Source organism: Crinia signifera, chromosome 8 (genome assembly GCF_055691185.1).
Source record: "Crinia signifera chromosome 8, ASM5569118v1, whole genome shotgun sequence".
NCBI classification, from domain to species: domain Eukaryota; kingdom Metazoa; phylum Chordata; class Amphibia; order Anura; family Myobatrachidae; genus Crinia; species Crinia signifera.
In genome coordinates this window covers 179,375,694-179,393,181 of record NC_139224.1, presented here as the reverse complement: position 1 = coordinate 179,393,181, position 17,488 = coordinate 179,375,694, and positions in this window count along the sequence as shown.

Genomic DNA, 17,488 nt, shown 5'->3' with positions numbered 1-17,488 from the left:
CTCCTCTCCGGCAGGGTCATCTGTGTCATCTCTGGGAGGGTGGTCATCTGTGTCCTCTTCAGGATGTTGTTCATCTTTGTCCTCTCCGGGAGGCTGATCATCTGTACTCTCCAGGTGGGTTGTCATCTGTGTACTCTCCAGGGGGGTTGTCACCTGTGTCCTCTCTAGGTGGGTGGTCATCTGTGTCCTCTCTGGGAGTCTGTTGATCTGTGTACTCTCTGGGAGGGTGGTCATCTATGTCCTCTCCAGGTGGGTGGTCACCTGTGTCCTCTATGGGAGGGTGGACATTTGTGTCCTCTCTGGGAAGGTGGACATCTGTGTCCTCTCCAGGAGGGTGTTCATCTGTGTCCTCTCCGGGAGGGTGGTAATCTCTATTCTCTCCAGGAGGGTGTTCATCTTTCTCCTCTCTGGGAGGGTATTCATCTGTGTCATCTCCAGGTGGGTGGTCATCTGTGTACTCTCCGGGAGGGTGGTCATCTGTGTCCTCTCTGGGAGGTTGGGCATCTGTGTCCTCTTTGGGAGGGTGGTCATCTGTGTCTATTCTGCGAGGGTGGTCATCTGTGTCCTCTCCAAAAGGGTGGTCATCTGTATCCTCTCCTGGAGGGTTGTTATCTATCTTCTCTCCATGAGGGTGGTCATCTGTCTCCTCTCCGGGAGGGTTTTCATCTGTGTCCTCTCCAGGAGGAAGGTCATTTGTCTCCTCTCCGGGAAGTTGGTCACCTGTGTTCACTACGGGAGGGTGGTCATCTGTCTTGTCTCTGGGAGGGTGGTCGTCCATGTCCTCTCCAGGATGGTGGTCATCTGTACCCTTTCCATTTAGGTGGCCGTGTCCTTTCCAGAATGGTGGTCATCTGTGTCCTCTCTGTAAGGGTAGTCATCTGTCTTCTCTCCGGGAGGGTAGTTATCTGTGTCTACTTCAGGTGGGTAGTCCTCTGTCTTCTCTGAGGGTGTTCATCTGTGTCCTCTCTGGGAGGGTGGTCATCTGTGTCCTCTCCGGGAGGGTGTTCATCTGTGTCTTCTCCAGGAGGGTGTTCATCTCTGTTCTCTCCAGGAGGGTGGTCATCTTGCTTTTCTCCAGGAGGGTGGTTGTCACAGACCCACCGGTTGCCTGCTCCGATACGTCAATCTGAGCAGCTCCGGCCATGACTGGGGTTCACTTTGGACTCTCGGGTCCTTTACTTGAGGTACACTGCCACCAGCCAAAACCTGATTTTAGCGCTTGAAACTGCGCAAGGGGCGGCTTGGCTCGCACCTGACCGCACAATACAATATACAAATGGTAACACGCTGGAGCGTTCTCTTCTGAGGCTAATTAGTCTTAAGAACACAGAACCAGGACTGAGAATATGTATTATTTATTCCTAGAAATACTACAGAGCTTTAGAAAATGGTTACAAAATATTACAATGATTTTAAAAGTACACACAAGATTAAATGCAATTTCAGATATAAAATAAAAGGGAAAAATTACAGAACCGTATCTTACACGTAAATACAGATCCTGACGTGGGGTCTCCACAAGAAATCTCTGGTCGCTTACAGCCTGTTTGCTACACCCCCAGGTAGTGACAACCGGGTATTCAAAGGTACAGAGGTTTTATCTGCAGCCTCCCTCATCCCTCCCACCCATGGGATTTTTTAACCATTCCCTTGCTGAGCCTAGGGAAGGTCCCTAGATATAGGATCTTTCCCATAAAGAATTTGTCCCTGCTTTGAAGTAGATTTTATACATTCCTCAAGTGATAAGAGGTAATTTAGTGGAGTGGCAGAGAACCTTTGGCCTTTTGGCTGGACACTATTACTCTTCCCCCCCAATGTGGTTTATGAGGGTTTTTCGATCTTATCTGACATCCTAACTTCAGAGGATTTCTACAGATGTCAAACAGAGGGAATAAAGGCCTCAAACTCAAACCAGGGTCACCTAAAGTTTACCCACATAATGAAAGACATGTCCTGATTCCAATACTCACAGGAGACATAACTTTACAACAATATCAGACATACATTGATCGAACAGATAATCATAACAGGAGGCATACGTTAATTTGATCGATCACCTGATCTGATCGTTACACCTCCCCCTTTTAAAATGGCGCACAGAGGCGGTGACCCACGTCACCGTCTCATCAGTGCGCTATTAACTACATCACCTGGACGGGTAGCAGTGGTCTCTGTGCTGAGACAGACTGCCACTGAGTCTGCTGAATTTGTACAAACACTTCCTTATACTTGACGTCTGTCATGGCACCACCTGACGCCATAGCCGTGGCTAGGGTGGGCAGTGGGCATAGTCCCTGCCCCTCTCCCAGGAGAGGGCAAACTAAAAGCACACAGGTGTCCTCGAACCCATAGTCTGTGAGCACACTGATATAGTGGGAGCTGTGTCCCCCTTTTCCATCCTGGCTGGCATTGACACAGCCCACCACAGCTGTGCGTCGGACTCCTAGGCATGGACTCTCCCCTGCAGCTGGCAGTTTGGCTTGACTCACTGAGATCAGTACCAGACCATTCCGCCACACCCCAAACGGCCATCCCCCTGTGGTGTAGACATTCCAGAACCTCTGCTTAGCTTCGGCAGCCATAAGGTGACTTTGGGCCAATGCTAGCAGGGATTGTAATGTTCCTTGGAACAACATAAGGTAACCTATAATTAGGACGGACATCATTTCAGCCATTGGCCTAATCTTGTCACCCTTGTCCCCTGGGACTCGTAACTCAGCACGTTTAACTATACCACAGGTGTGGGGCATTCTCCCAGTACTATATACAGACTTAAACATGTCTTCCCAGCACCTCTCCTGAGCTGACTGACCCCCTCCCGTTCACTGGGGGGGAAGGTCCACTCACTCAACACCTCACACCTCATCCTTTTGTGAGGAGATTCGCTCTCTGTGTCTGTGTGTGTGAATTGTAAAGGGGGGCACGTTTCTGCAAGGGGGAATACCAGCAGGTCATTGTCCCCTGTCTTGGGAACATCCAAGCTCAGCCTTTCCGAGGTTAATGGAGCTGAGTTTACCTGTGCTTCATGGGCCCATCCTGCTGGCTTACAATTGCACCGTGGCAAAACCTCTATATCTGGATCCCATTGTCTCTGAGCAGGAATGGGGTTATCTGAGCATGTTGTCACCATTAACTTCTTGGCAGGTACATGCTCTGCCTGCAACCAACTCAGATCTGTCCCATTTGTGCTGTTAGCGTCCCCTGGCACCATGTCACAACCAGACATCACTGGAAGAACAGGGTTAACGTCTAGCACAGCAACATGAATGACATCACCAGCAGCACTCCTACCACTGGTGAGTGAGGGTGTCTCATTCCGAACTAGATTAGGGCATTCATTTAAACCCACAAACTGGCAAGGATTACCCACTATACCTGTCTCTAACTCACCCTCCACCTCCACAGAAGGTACGGCACTATCACAGATCATCTCAGGGGCTTCACACAAAATAACAACATTGCAATGTTCAGCATGGTTACATACTACCTAAAATGCATCATATGGTTCAGAAGGGTTAGCGACAGTGTTGACAACATTGACAGATATGTGTGGAGTTAATAAAAGTCCCACATAAGTAGTCCCACACATACTTGTGTGCATACAGTCAGAAAGTCCCATTCCTATTTCTGACATAGTCTCTTCCCTGCATACTTTCACTATGCAGTCAGCCTCTTCCGGCAACAGATCTGGAGCAACGGGTGGGAACATGCTGCTCACATCTTCCAGCAGTTTAAACTGGGCCTTGTGATGTGATGTCTCTGGAACAGGTTCCACACCGATTGTAGCAGGTCGGGGTATTATGTCCATGAGGGAAACCTTGGTAGGCTGTGTCGTTGGTTCCATAGCTGGTGATAGAACCTGTTCTAGGTTATTCCTTTCAGCATCTGCCCAGCGGCACTGCTCTTTCCACCATGGGGTATCAAGCTTTTTACAATCATACGCATATTGCTGTGCTATTTCAAAACAGTCCGTCAGGTCTCTCAGCAGCAACCAAGGAGTCGCATCGGGACCTCAGGTTAGAAACTCAGCGCGATACATGCCGAAAACATTGCGCTCATCGTTTCGTGCATGGGTGAGCCGCTTGATCATCTCCCTGCAGGAATTGTTGGGGCAGGAGATACCTTGCAGCTGACATTCTGTAGTGAGTTCTTCTGGGCTCATAAGGCTAAATGGATAATCATCACCATATGGGGCAGAATACTCACTGGGCTCATCTGGTGCTGTAGGGGATTGGTACTCTGCAGTCTCCCTGACTGCCACACATCCTACAGTCTCCCTGGTGCTAGCAGAGTGTCACAACTGAAGGGCTGGATGAAGTCGTGTGGTGTGTAGCAACCGGAGACGGACCAAAGGAGGAAGGATTAAATTGTGCAGGTTTAATAATAGAACTCATAAATGGAACAATACACACTTGAATACTTTCTTTAAGTGGCAGTTGGTGGTAATAAGAATTGAGCCAGCACGGCACTTTGAAAGAAGAAAAAGTTCATTTAAACAATGACAGTTCAAGCACTGCGGACGGCAGGCTGGGGTCTTGAGAAATGAAGAAATCCGGAAAGAGAATGTACTTGATGGTAATGAGGGATCCTTGAAGACTGAAAAAAGATGGATGATGACAGAAGAATGGGCAGTTGCTTGGAAGCAGACGGCATGAAGAGCTTAGGCCAGGAAGCTCAGGGATGCAGGCAGAGACCAGACTGTGGAGAGATTTGGCAGCGATGGGGTTAAGCTGAATCGAGACCAACACAGAGCACTGAAGCAAGGCACCAAGTCAGGAGAGGTGAGTCAGAGAGCCGGAGTCAGCTGGGAGCTGTGAACGCCTCAGGAGACTCTTTGTACTGACACTGAACAGGCCTAGGCAGATCCCCTATATCCCTAGAGGGCGGCTGCCATTGGCTGTCAGGTCAGTATGGGCGGAAACCTCAGACAAGGACCAATCTGCTATTTGCCCTTAACCAAGATGTCGGTGCCGGCCTCCCGGCGCCCCTACAGCACATACCGCTACACTTGCCGGCGTCCCACGCTGCCTGCTGCCCACCAGACTGCCGCTGCCTGCTGCCGCTGACCTGGAGACCACTACACGCTAGCCGACGGCGGGCGCGAACGGGTGAGTAGTAAGCCCGCCGCGCACCGCCGCGGCTGCGTGTGACACAGAGATGTCAGCTCTTTGAGCATCGGCTGTAGTGTCCAGGGCCAGCTCATTATTCACAACCAAGCTGACACTCACTTGGCTTCCTCTGTCTGCTTCCAAGACAGGGAACTGTGCATGACGCGGTCCGGTGAAATTCGCATCAGCGGTCATTTGGGACCTCTGTCCCTTGTTAGGCTCCCCATGATTGATAACAGAGTCCACATCATGATCCAACACATTATTTACTTCCGCAGACAGTAAAAGTTCAGTACGAAGCCCATCTCCTGCTAACTAAGTAGCCACGGCAGATAAAGTCTCACGTAAAGGTTCGCCATCATGATGCCCTGTATCATCCTCCATTGGTTCACCAACAGCGATCAGCCCTCCGAGCCTCACCAGTTCCAACTGGTACTCACGCTCGGCCTGATGCTCTGCAGCCTCAGCCTCTCGTATGGCTTTGCGCTCCTCAGCCGCTCGTACGGCTTTCCACTCAGCAACCTCAGCCTTTTGTCTGGCTTTGTGCTCCGCAGCCTCTCTGTCGACAATGGCTTGGTAGTGCTGCACCAGCTGCGAAGCAAATACTGGGTTCACATTATTAATTTGCCGGATAGCAGCTAGGAGGTCGCTCTGCAGTGTAGACTTGCTGGGTCCAGCAGAAGTGTTTGACCCTGGCGCGAAATCATTTGTAAGGTCCAGTGCTGACTGAGCCCCTGGGGTAGGATTGTCCATGGACTGGTTTCCTCCAGCAGCTAGAGTCCGATTGGCATCCACGAGTGCCTGAATCAAACGTTTTCTACTCTGGCCAGACCAAGGGATATTCCTCTGCATACACACGACCGCCAGGTCATCTCTCCTCATCTGCTGGTAATCAGACATCCTGAGTCTCACACTTGAGAAAAACATGAGAAGAGGGGGGGAACAGAGATTGCACTCACTGTGTGACTTTTAAAACTATAGTAAAGCTCTGAGTTCTGATTCTGGTGATGTGGGTATTTCACACAAAATTCTACCCACACTCACTTAAGTTCTTAAAGAGAAAAATGAATTCTCCACCCCACCGCTTGCGGCCAAATGTCACGGACCCACCGGTCGCCTGCTCCGATACGTCAATCTGAGCAGCTCCGGCCGTGACTGGGGTTCACTTTGGACTCTCGGGTCCTTTACTTGAGGTACACTGCCACCAGCCAAAACCTGATTTTAGCGCTTGAAACTGCGCAAGGGGCGGCTTGGCTCGCACCTGACCGCACAATACAATATACAAATGGTAACACGCTGGAGCGTTCTCTTCTGAGGCTAATGAGTCTTAAGAACACAGAACCAGGACTGAGAATATGTATTATTTATTGCTAGAAATATTACAGAGCTTTAGAAAATGGTTACAAGATATTACAATGATTTTAAAAGTACACACAAGATTAAATACAATTTCAGAAATAAAATAAAAGGGAAAAATGACAGAACCGTATCTTACACGTAAATACAGATCCTGACGTGGGGTCTCCACAAGAAATCTCTGGTCGCTTACAGCCTGTTTGCTACACCCCCAGTTAGTGACAACTGGGTATTCAAAGGTACAGAGGTTTTATCTGCAGCCTCCCTCATCCCTCCCACCCTTGGGATTTTTTTTAACCATTCCCTTGCTGAGCCTAGGGAAGGTCCCTAGATATAGGATCTTTCCCATAAAGAATTTGTCCCTGCTTTGAAGTAGATTTTATACATTCCTCAAGTGATAAGAGGTAATTTAGTGGAGGGGCAGAGAACCTTTGGCCTTTTGGCTGGACACTATTACTCTTCCCCCCCCAATGTGGTTTATGAGGGTTTTCCGATCTTATCTGACATCCTAACTTCAGAGGATTTCTACAGATGTACAGATGTACAGTACATCCTCCAGTAGGTACCATCCATATGTGTTTCTGTAGGTACCATCTATACGTGCTCCTGTAGGTACCCTCTGTACATGCTCCTGTAGTTACCATCTATACGTGTTCCTGTAAGTACCAACTATACCTGCTCCGGTAAGTACCATCTATACGTGCTCCTGTAGGTACCATCTATACCGTGCTCCTGTAGGTACCATCTATACATTGCTCCTGTAGGTACCATCTATACATGCTCCTGTAGGTACCATCTACACGTGCTCATGTAGGTACCATCTATACGTGCTCATGTAGGTACCATCTATACGTGCTCATGTAGGTACCATGTATACGTGCTCCGGTAAGTACCATATATACGTGCTCATGTAGGTGCCATCTATACGTGCTCCTGTAGGTACCACCTATACATGCTCCTGTAGGTACTACCTATACAGTACATCCTCCAGTAGGTACCATCCATACGTTTCCTGTAGTTACCATCTATACGTGCTCCTGTAGGTACCATCTATACGTGCCCCTGTAGTTACCATCTATACGTGTTCCTGTAAGTACCATCTATACCTGCTCCTGTAGGTACCATCTGAACGTGCTCCTGTAGGTACCATCTATACGTGCTCCTGTAGGTACCATCTATACGTGCTCATGTAGGTACCATCTATACGTGCTCCTGTATATACCATCTATATGTGCTCCTGTAGGTACCATCTATACGCACTAATGTAGTACCATCTATACACGCTTATGTTGGTACCATCTATACGTGCTCCTGTAGGTACCATCTATACGCACTCCTGTAGGTATCATCTATACATGCTCCTGTAGGTACCATATATACCTGCTCCTCTTGGTAGCATCTATACGTGCTCCTGTACTTACCATCTATACATGCTCATATATGTAACATCTATACAAGCTCCTGTAGGTACCACCTATATGTGCTCTAGTAGGTACCATCTATACGTGCTCCTGTAGTTACCAACTATATGTTCTCCTGTACGTACCAGCTGTACGTGGTCTAGTAGGTACCATCTATATGTGCTCCTGTAGGTACCATCTATACGTACTCCTGTAGGTACCATCTATACGTACTCCTGTAGATACCACCTATATGTACTCCTGTAGTTACCATCTATACGTACTCCTGTAGTTACCATCTATACGTACTCCTGTAGATACCACCTATATGTGCTCCTGTAGGTACCATCTATAAGTACTCCTGTAGGTACTATCTACACATGCATCTATATGTACCATCTATACGTGCTCCTGTAGGTACCATCTATACGTGCTCCTGTATGTACCATCTATATGTGCTCTTGTAGGTACCATCTATACATGCTCCTGTATGTACTATCTATACGTGCTCCTGTAGGTACTGTCTATACGGGCTCCTGTAGGTACCGTCTATACATGCTCATGTAGGTACCATATATACTGGCTCTTGTAGGTACTATCTATATGTGCTCCTGTAGGTACCATCTATACATGCTCCTGTAGGTACCATCTATACGTGCTCCTGTAGGTACCATCTATACGTGCTCCTGTAGGTACCATCTATACGTGCTCCTGTAGTTACCATCTATACGTGCTCCTGTAGGTACCATCTATACGTGCCCCTGTAGGTACCATCTATACATGCTCTAGTAGGTACCATCTATATGTGCCCCTGTAGGTACCATCTATACGTGCTCCTGTAGGTACCATCTATACGTGCTCCTGTAGGTACCATCTATACATGCCCCTGTAGGTACCATCTATATGTGCTACTGTAGCTACCATCTATACGTGCTCCTGTAGGTACCATCTATACGTGCTCATGTAGGTACCATCTATACATGCTCATGTAGGTACCATCTATATGTGCTACTGTAGGTACCATCTATACATGCTCATGTAGGTACCATCTATACATGCTCCTGTAGATACCATCTATACATGCTCCTGTAGGTACCATCTATACGTGCTCCTGTAGGTACCATCTATACGTGCTCATGTAGGTACCATCTATACGTGCTCCTGTAGGTACCATCTATACGCACTCATGTAGTACCATCTATACGCGCTCATGTAGGTACCATCTAAACATGCTCCTTTAGGTACCATCTATACGCACTCCTGTAGGTATCATCTATACATGCTCCTGTAGGTACCATCTATACGTGCTCATGTAGGTACCATCTATACGTGCTCATGTAGGTACCATCTATACATGCTCCTGTAGGTACCACCTATACGTGCTCTAGTAGGTACCATCTATACATGCTCCTGTAGGTACCAGCTAAACGAGCTCCTGTAGGTACCAGCTTTACGTGCTCTAGTAGGTACCATCTATATGTGCTCCTGTAGGTACCATCTATACGTACTCCTGTAGGTACCATCTATACGTGCTCCTGTTGGTACCATCTATACGTACTCCTGTAGGTACCATCTATACGTACTCCTGTAGATACCACCTATATGTGCTCCTGTAGGTACCATCTATACGTACTCCTGTAGTTACCATCTATACATTCTCCTGTAGATTCCACCTTTATGTGCTCCTGTAAGTACCATCTATAAGTACTCCTGTAGGTACCATCTATACGTGCTCCTGTAGGTACCATCTATACGTGCTCCTGTAGGTACCGTCTATACGGGCTCCTGTAGGTACCGTCTATACATGCTCATGTAGGTAGCATATATACTGGCTCCTGTAGGTACCATCTACATGTGCTCCTGTAGGTACCATCTATACTGGCTCCTGTAGGTACCATCTATATGTACTCCTGTAAGTACCATCTATATGTGCTCCTGTAGGTACCATCTATACGTGCTCCTGTATGTACCATCTATACGTGCTCCTGTAGGTACCGTCTATACATGCTCATGTAGGTACCATCTATACTGGCTCCTGTAGGTACCATCTATATGTACTCCTGTAAGTACCATCTATATGTGCTCCTGTAGGTGCCATCTATGCGTGCCCCTGTAGGTACCATCTATACATGCCCCTGTAGGTGCCATCTATACGTGCTACTGTAGGTACCATCTATACGTGCTCCTGTAGGTACCATCTATACGTGCTCCTCAGGGGCGGGCTGGGCCGGGGGGCAGGGTGCCACATGCCCCCCAGGCTGGTAAGACTATGTGCACGCTGGGCCGCGGTGTGCTTCTTGCATACGCTGCCGTCACCGCTGCAGCTGATCCATTCCCCGGCTTCCTGGCCGCACAAATGGAAGGCGACGGCCTCTCCAAAAATGGCCGCCGCCTTATAGGAGACAGACACTAGAGGTACAACCTTAGCGGAGAGGAACTGGGTAATTCCATACTTGAAAAGGATCTAGGAGTCCAAATAGACAGCAATCTAGGATGTAGTGCCCATTGTAATGTAGCTACAAAAAAGGCCAACAAAATTCTGGCATGTATTAAGAGGGGAATGGAAACTAGGGACTCAAGGGTAATTATGCCACTGTATAAAGCATTGGTGAGACCTCACCTAGAGTACGGAGTACAGTTCTGGGCCCCACACTATAAAAAGGACATCATAGAATTAGAAAAAGTCCAAAGGCGAGCAACAAAGCTTATTAGGGGAATGGAGAATTTAAGCTACGGGGAGAGATTAAGCAATTTGGGACTATTTACATTAGAAAAGAGACGTTTAAGGGGGGACATGCTCAACATGTACAAGTATATCAAGGGCCAATATAAGGAACTGTCACACACCCTATTTTCTACTAGAAAGGAATCTAGGACGCGAGGGCATGAGTATAGATTAGAAGAAAAAAGATTTCATTCAGCTAGTAGAAAGAATTTCTTTTCGGTCAGAACAGTCAAACTCTGGAACTCTCTTCCCAGAGAGGTGGTAACGGCTGGCTCATTAAATGCGTTCAAGGCAAAGTTGGACAAACATTTACTGGAGAAAAACATCCATGGGTACAAATAAGAAATATAATTTGTCTGTAAAATACCAGAACCTACCAAATCAGCAATGGATATCTATACCAGGTTGAACTAGATGGACGCAAGTCTTTTTTCAGCCTTACCTACTATGTAACTATGTAACCTCTAGTGTCGGTCAGAATAAAACAGCGCGGCCAGCGCTTCCCGGAAGTGCGGATTCGGGTAGCGCTGGCGCTCTATTTAAATTATAGAACCCCTTGACGATGAGCATGTTCCCTGGCTCCCCCTGGCAAAAAATCCCCATGACAACAAGAATGAAACACCTGGAGAGAAGCATGTAACCCCTGGCAACAAGTGATATACTTCTGACAATGCACATGTAGGTAAGCAGCAGTTGTATGGTATAATATGTATTTGGCTTTATTATATTTAATGGGCATTACAGTATTGGCATTATGTGTAATGGGCTTTATAGCATGTGGCATTATGTTTTATGGGCATTACGTTGTTGGTATTATGTGTAGTGGGCATTACGGTGATGGCATTATGTGTAATGGGCATTATGGTGTTGGCATTATGTGTAATGGGCATTACGGTGTTGGCATTATGTGTAGTGGGCATTACCGTGTGTGGCATTATGTTTAATTAGCATTACAGTGATGGCTTTATGTGTAATGGGCATTTTGGTGTTGGCATTATGTGTAATGGGCATTACAGTGTGTGACATTATGTGTAATGGGCATTATGTGTAATTGGCATTACGTTGTGTGGCATTATGTGTAATGGGCATTACGGTGTTGGCATTATGTTTAATTAGCATTACAATGATGGCTTTATGTGAAATGGGCATTTTGGTGTTTGCATTATGTGTAGTGGATATTACGGTGTGGCATTACCGTGTGTGGCATTACGTTTAATTAGCATTACAGTGATGGCTTTATGTGTAATGTGCATTACGGTGTGTGGCATTATGTGTAATGGGCATTACGGTGTGTGGCATTATGTGTAATGGGCATTACGGTGTTGGCATTATGTGTAGTGGGCATTACCGTGTGTGGCATTATGTTTAATTAGCATTACATTGATGGCTTTATGTGAAATAGGCATTTTGGTGTTGGCATTATGTGTAGTGGGCGTTACGGTGTGTGACATTATGGGCGGTATTCAATGAGGCTGATTCGCCAGGTTTTTATTGCGATTTTGTGCTGTAAGGCGAATTTCTGACTAAAACGATAAATCACCCGATTCAATGACCGGATGGCGAATACATTTCAAGGTTTTTTTCGCCATCATTCACCGAGTAGCAATCACTATCTTTTTATGGTGAAGTGGAAGGTAAACTTTTAAAAGAAAGTGTTTTGTTTTTTACAATTGGTGTCAAAAAATCAGGAATTTTATTCTGAGGAGGGGCATGCTATTTTTATTCAGGTGCTGTAAGCACATGAATATATATTTAATTTAAAAAAAAAAAAAGTTTTCTTTTTTTTACATAGACCAGCCAGCAGGGGGCCGGAGCCGAGCCGCTCATTAGATATTCATGTATTCACTTCACCCGATCATTACATATGCATGATCGGGTGTAGTGAATATACCCGGTCCCCTGCTGGCACCCGCGGGGGGCAGCCTTTGCTGCCTGGCTCCCGGGGAGCCCACCTCCCCCCCACAAACGTTCTGGGGCAGGCAGGGAGACTTCCATCTCCCTGCCTGCCACCGTCCTCAGGCTCCCTGCACCATCCGCCGCAGGAGCTCAAATTCGCCAGTCAGGGGCAGCGAGCCCCTGACTCGTTGAATACCGGAGCTGGCGAGGCTCCGGAACTCAGCGAGCAGTGGCGAATGTGCAGCGAATCCTAAACAGGATTCGCTGCACGTCGCCAGTATTCACATTGAATACCGCCCTATGTGTAATGGGCATTACAGTGTAAATTTTTGCAATGCGCCTTTGGCGCGTACTTTACCCATTTCTGTTGTATTTGTGTGTGTGTGGGGAAGGATTGTTTAATCCTTGCTGCATACTAGAGGGAAGAGGGTAGGGTGGTGAAATTATGGCGATGGTGATGGGCCACTTGCTTGTTTTGCCCCCCAGGCTGAAAGTTGCCAGCCAGCCCCTGGTGCTCCTGTAGGTACCATCTATACGTGCTCCTGTAGGTACCATCTATACGTGTTCCTGTAGGTACCATCTATATGTGCTCCTGTAGGTACCATCTATACTGGCTCCTGTAGGTACCATCTATACGTACTCCTGTAAGTACCATCTATACGTGCTCCTGTAGGTACCATCTATACATGCTCATGTAGGTACCATCTATACGTTCTCCTGTAGGTACCATCTATACGTGCTCCTGTAGGTACCATCTATACGTGCTCCTGTAGGTACCATCTATACGTGCTCCTGTAGGTACCATCTATACGTGCTCCTGTCGGTACCATCTATATGTGCTCCTGTAGGTGCCATCTATGCATGCTCCTGTAGGTACGATCTATACGTACTCCTGTAAGTACCATCTATACGTGCTCCTGTAGGTACCATCTATACATGCTCATGTAGGTACCATCTATACGTTCTCCTGTAGGTACCATCTATACGTGCTCCTGTAGGTACCATCTATATGTGCTCCTGTAGGTACCATCTATACGTGCTCCTGTATGTACCATCTATACGTGCTTATATAGGTACCATCTATATGTGCCCCTGTAGGTACCATCTATGCGTGCTCTAGTAGGTACCATCTATACATGCCCCTGTAGGTGCCATCTATATGTGCTCCTGTAGGTACCATATATACGTGCTCCTGTAGGTTGCATCTATACATGCTCATGTAGGTACCATCTATACGTGCCCCTGTAGGTACCATCTATACGTGCTCCTGTAGGTACCATCTATACGTGCTCATGTAGGTACCATCTATACGTGCTCCTGCAGGTACCATCTATGCGTGCTCATGTAGGTACCATCTATACATGCTCCTGTAGATACCATATATACATGCTCATGTAGGTACCATCTATACGTGCTCCTGTAGGTACCATCTATACGTACTCCTGTAGGTACCATCTATACGTGCTCCTGTAGATACCATCTATACATGCTCATGTAGGTACCATCTATACGTGCTCCTGTAGGTACCATCTATACATGCTCATGTAGGTACCATATATACGTGCTCCTGTAGGTACATCTATACATGCTCCTGTAGATACCATCTATACATGCTCCTGTAGGTACTATCTATACGTGCTCCTGTTGGTACCATCTATACGTGCTCATGTAGGTACCATCTATACGTGCTCATGTAGGTGCCATCTATTCCTGCTCCTGTTGGTGCCATCTATACATGTTCATGTAGGTACCATCTATACGTGCCCCTGTAGGTACCATCTATATGTGCACCTGTAGGTACCATCTATACGTGCCCCTGTAGGTACCATCTATATGTGCTCCTGTAGGTACCATCTATACGTGCTCCTGTAGGTACATCTATACGTGCTTATGTAGGTGCCATATATACATGCTCCTGTACATACCATATATACATGCTCATGTAGATACCATCTATACGTGCTCCTGTAGGTACCATCTATACATGCTCATGTAGGTACCATCTATATGTGCTCCTGTAGGTACCATCTATACGTGCTCCTGTAGATACCATCTATACATGCTCATGTAGGTACCATCGATACGTGCTCATGTAGGTACCATTTATATTTGCTGCTGTGGGTACCACCTATATGTGCCATCTGTACGTTCTCATAGTAACATAGTAATTAAGGCTGAAAAAATACATTAGTTCATCGAGTTCACCCTATCTGACCTGTAACTACTGACGAGAGTAAGTCATATATATAGGATTCCATTATTGGCCAAAAACGCATCCAGTTTTGATTTAAATTCAGTAACAGTAGTTGCTGTAATCACCCCGCCGGCAATGAGTTCCAGAATGTTACTGCTCTAATGGTGAGGAATCCTCTTCTTAATTCAGTGCGGAAGTTATTTTCCTTGCGCCTCAGTACATGCTGCGTGTCCTAAGTATAGGCCTGTTAGTGACCAATAATCTCCCAGTTCCATATGATTCCCAATCCTGTATGCGAACATTCTAATCATATCACCTCTCAGCCTCCATTTCTCCAGTGATAACATATTCAGCCTGGTTAACCTATCTTTGTATTCTAGTGATTCTAGACATTTTACTAGCTCAGTCACCCTTCTCTGTACCTGTTCCAATTAATTTATGTCCATCCTAAGGTGCAGTGCCCAGAACTGAATGCAATATTCCAAGTGTGGTCTCACCAATGCCTTGCAAAGAGGCTCTATCACATTGGCATCCCTCATGTAGGTACCATATATATGTGCTCCTGAAAGTACCATCTACACGTGTTCCTGGAGGTACCATCTATATGTGTTCCAGTAGGTACCATCTATACATGCTCCTGTAGGTACCATATATACGTGCTCCTGTAGGTACTGTCTATATCTGCTGCTGTAGGTACCATATATACGTTCTGCTATAGGTACCATCTATACATGCTCCTGTATGTACCATCTACATGTGCTCCTGTAGGTACCATCTATATGTGCTCCTGTAGGTACCATCTGTACGTGCTGCTCTAGGTATCAACTACCACTTCAGAGTTTTAATGGTTGAGACCCAGGGGAATGGCTTTATTCCATAAAAGTAGGTACAATCCCAGGAAATATCAAACCAAAAGTGACAGGTGCCCCGCCCACAAACCAACCCATAACTCCACCCACTTTCACGCCCACATTCATGCCCCTATTGATATGAACTGGAGATGCTTTGATATCGTGTCATATTAAAGGATGGCTGTTTTGAATCGCTTATCACGGAATGCTGCGATCCAAAACAAGCGGCTGAAAGAGTGCTTTTAGGACGTATTAAAACCAGGTAGGTATAGCGGTATTGATAAATATTATAAAGCGGTTAAAAATAAATTTAAAAGAAACGATGTAAGAAAATGGTTACAAGAGCAAGACGCATACACACTGCACAAGCCGGCGAGAAAAAACTATAAAAGGAATATGGTCTGTGTGTCGGGGATAAATCAACAATGGCAATGTGATTTGGTGTCGCTCATAGACCTGTCAATGCACAACGACGGTATTAAATATATATTAACTATCATCGATATATTGTAAGAGGGCCTGGGCTGTAAGCCTGCCCGCTAAGAACGCTACAACCGTCGCTAAGGCTTTTGAAAAAATATTCCAACAGGACGACGTGCCGAAGAAGCTGCAAACCGACAACGGTAAAGAGATTCTAAACAAAGTTCTAAAAAAGTTGTTAGAAAAATTTGGAATACAACAGTTCACAACCAATAATGATGTGAAAGCCGCGGTTATAGAGCGTTTCAATAGGACTTTAAATACGCGAATGTGGCGTTATTTCACAGCAAAGAATACCTACAGATATATAGATGGTTTACAAGATTTCATAACCAGTTATAATAGCACTTGTCATAGAACGATTAAGTGCGCGCCAAGTTCCGTGAATGATTCTAACATGTTGAGAGTCTTCAAGGCGACGTATGGCGATTACTTTAGAAGAAAACACCCGTTTGTTTAGCGATCGGTGACCACGTCCGCATTTCCAAATATAAGGACATATTTCAGAAAGGTTACGAACAGAATTTTTCTGAGGAAATATTTGTAATACGCGGCGTAAACAATTAAAGGGGTTAAGCCGCTTTACAAGCTGGAGGACCTATACGATGAGACTATAACCGGTAGTTTTTATCCAGAGGAGTTACAAAGCATACTAAAAAATTATAATAGGGTTTACAAAGTGAAAAAGATTTAAAAAAATAAGACGGTCAGAGGTCGGAAATACGCGCTAGTAAAGTGGCGCGGATACCCCACAAAATTCAACAGTTGGGTCGCGGCATCGGAGATAAAGGATATATAAATAAAGGGAAAGATGGATGACAAACCGTTCTACATAACGTTGCCGAGCAACGCCTCAGCCGATACCTTTCCACAAAACAAGATTTCTGAGTATACGACAAAACTAGCGAAGCCGATAGACTTAAATGGCAAATGGGAAGTCGCTCTTACAGAAATACAATACCCCCACACCTGGAATACAATACAAAATAACAAGGTGGGATGTAGCAAACGGTTCAGCCACAAGGGTATGCATTAAACCGGGGTATTATGAAACTATGGATGCGATAATCGATGCGTGAAATGTTGAAATTGGCCAGCAAAAACTGGATGGCGGTTTAAAATTATGGTGCGATCCGCTTGAACGATCTGTATTTTTCGAAAATAAGATGATTTACCATATCATGGCCAGCCCTAAACTGACAAGGATACTGGGGTTACAACCTAAAACTAATTCTTTAAAACCTTGCGCAGACATCACCGGCGGCCAGTATATGTTGTTCGTGTACGCAGATATTATCGAAAATCAGAGGGTCGGTGATAGTTATGTACCGCTGCTGCGGACTGTTGCAATAAAGGGGCGTAACAAAGAAATTATCACTGTACGATACGAGAAACCCGATTACGTACCTTTGTGCAAAACGCATTTTGATACTATAGACATAGAGATAAAGAACGACCAGAACGAGAACATTTCATTT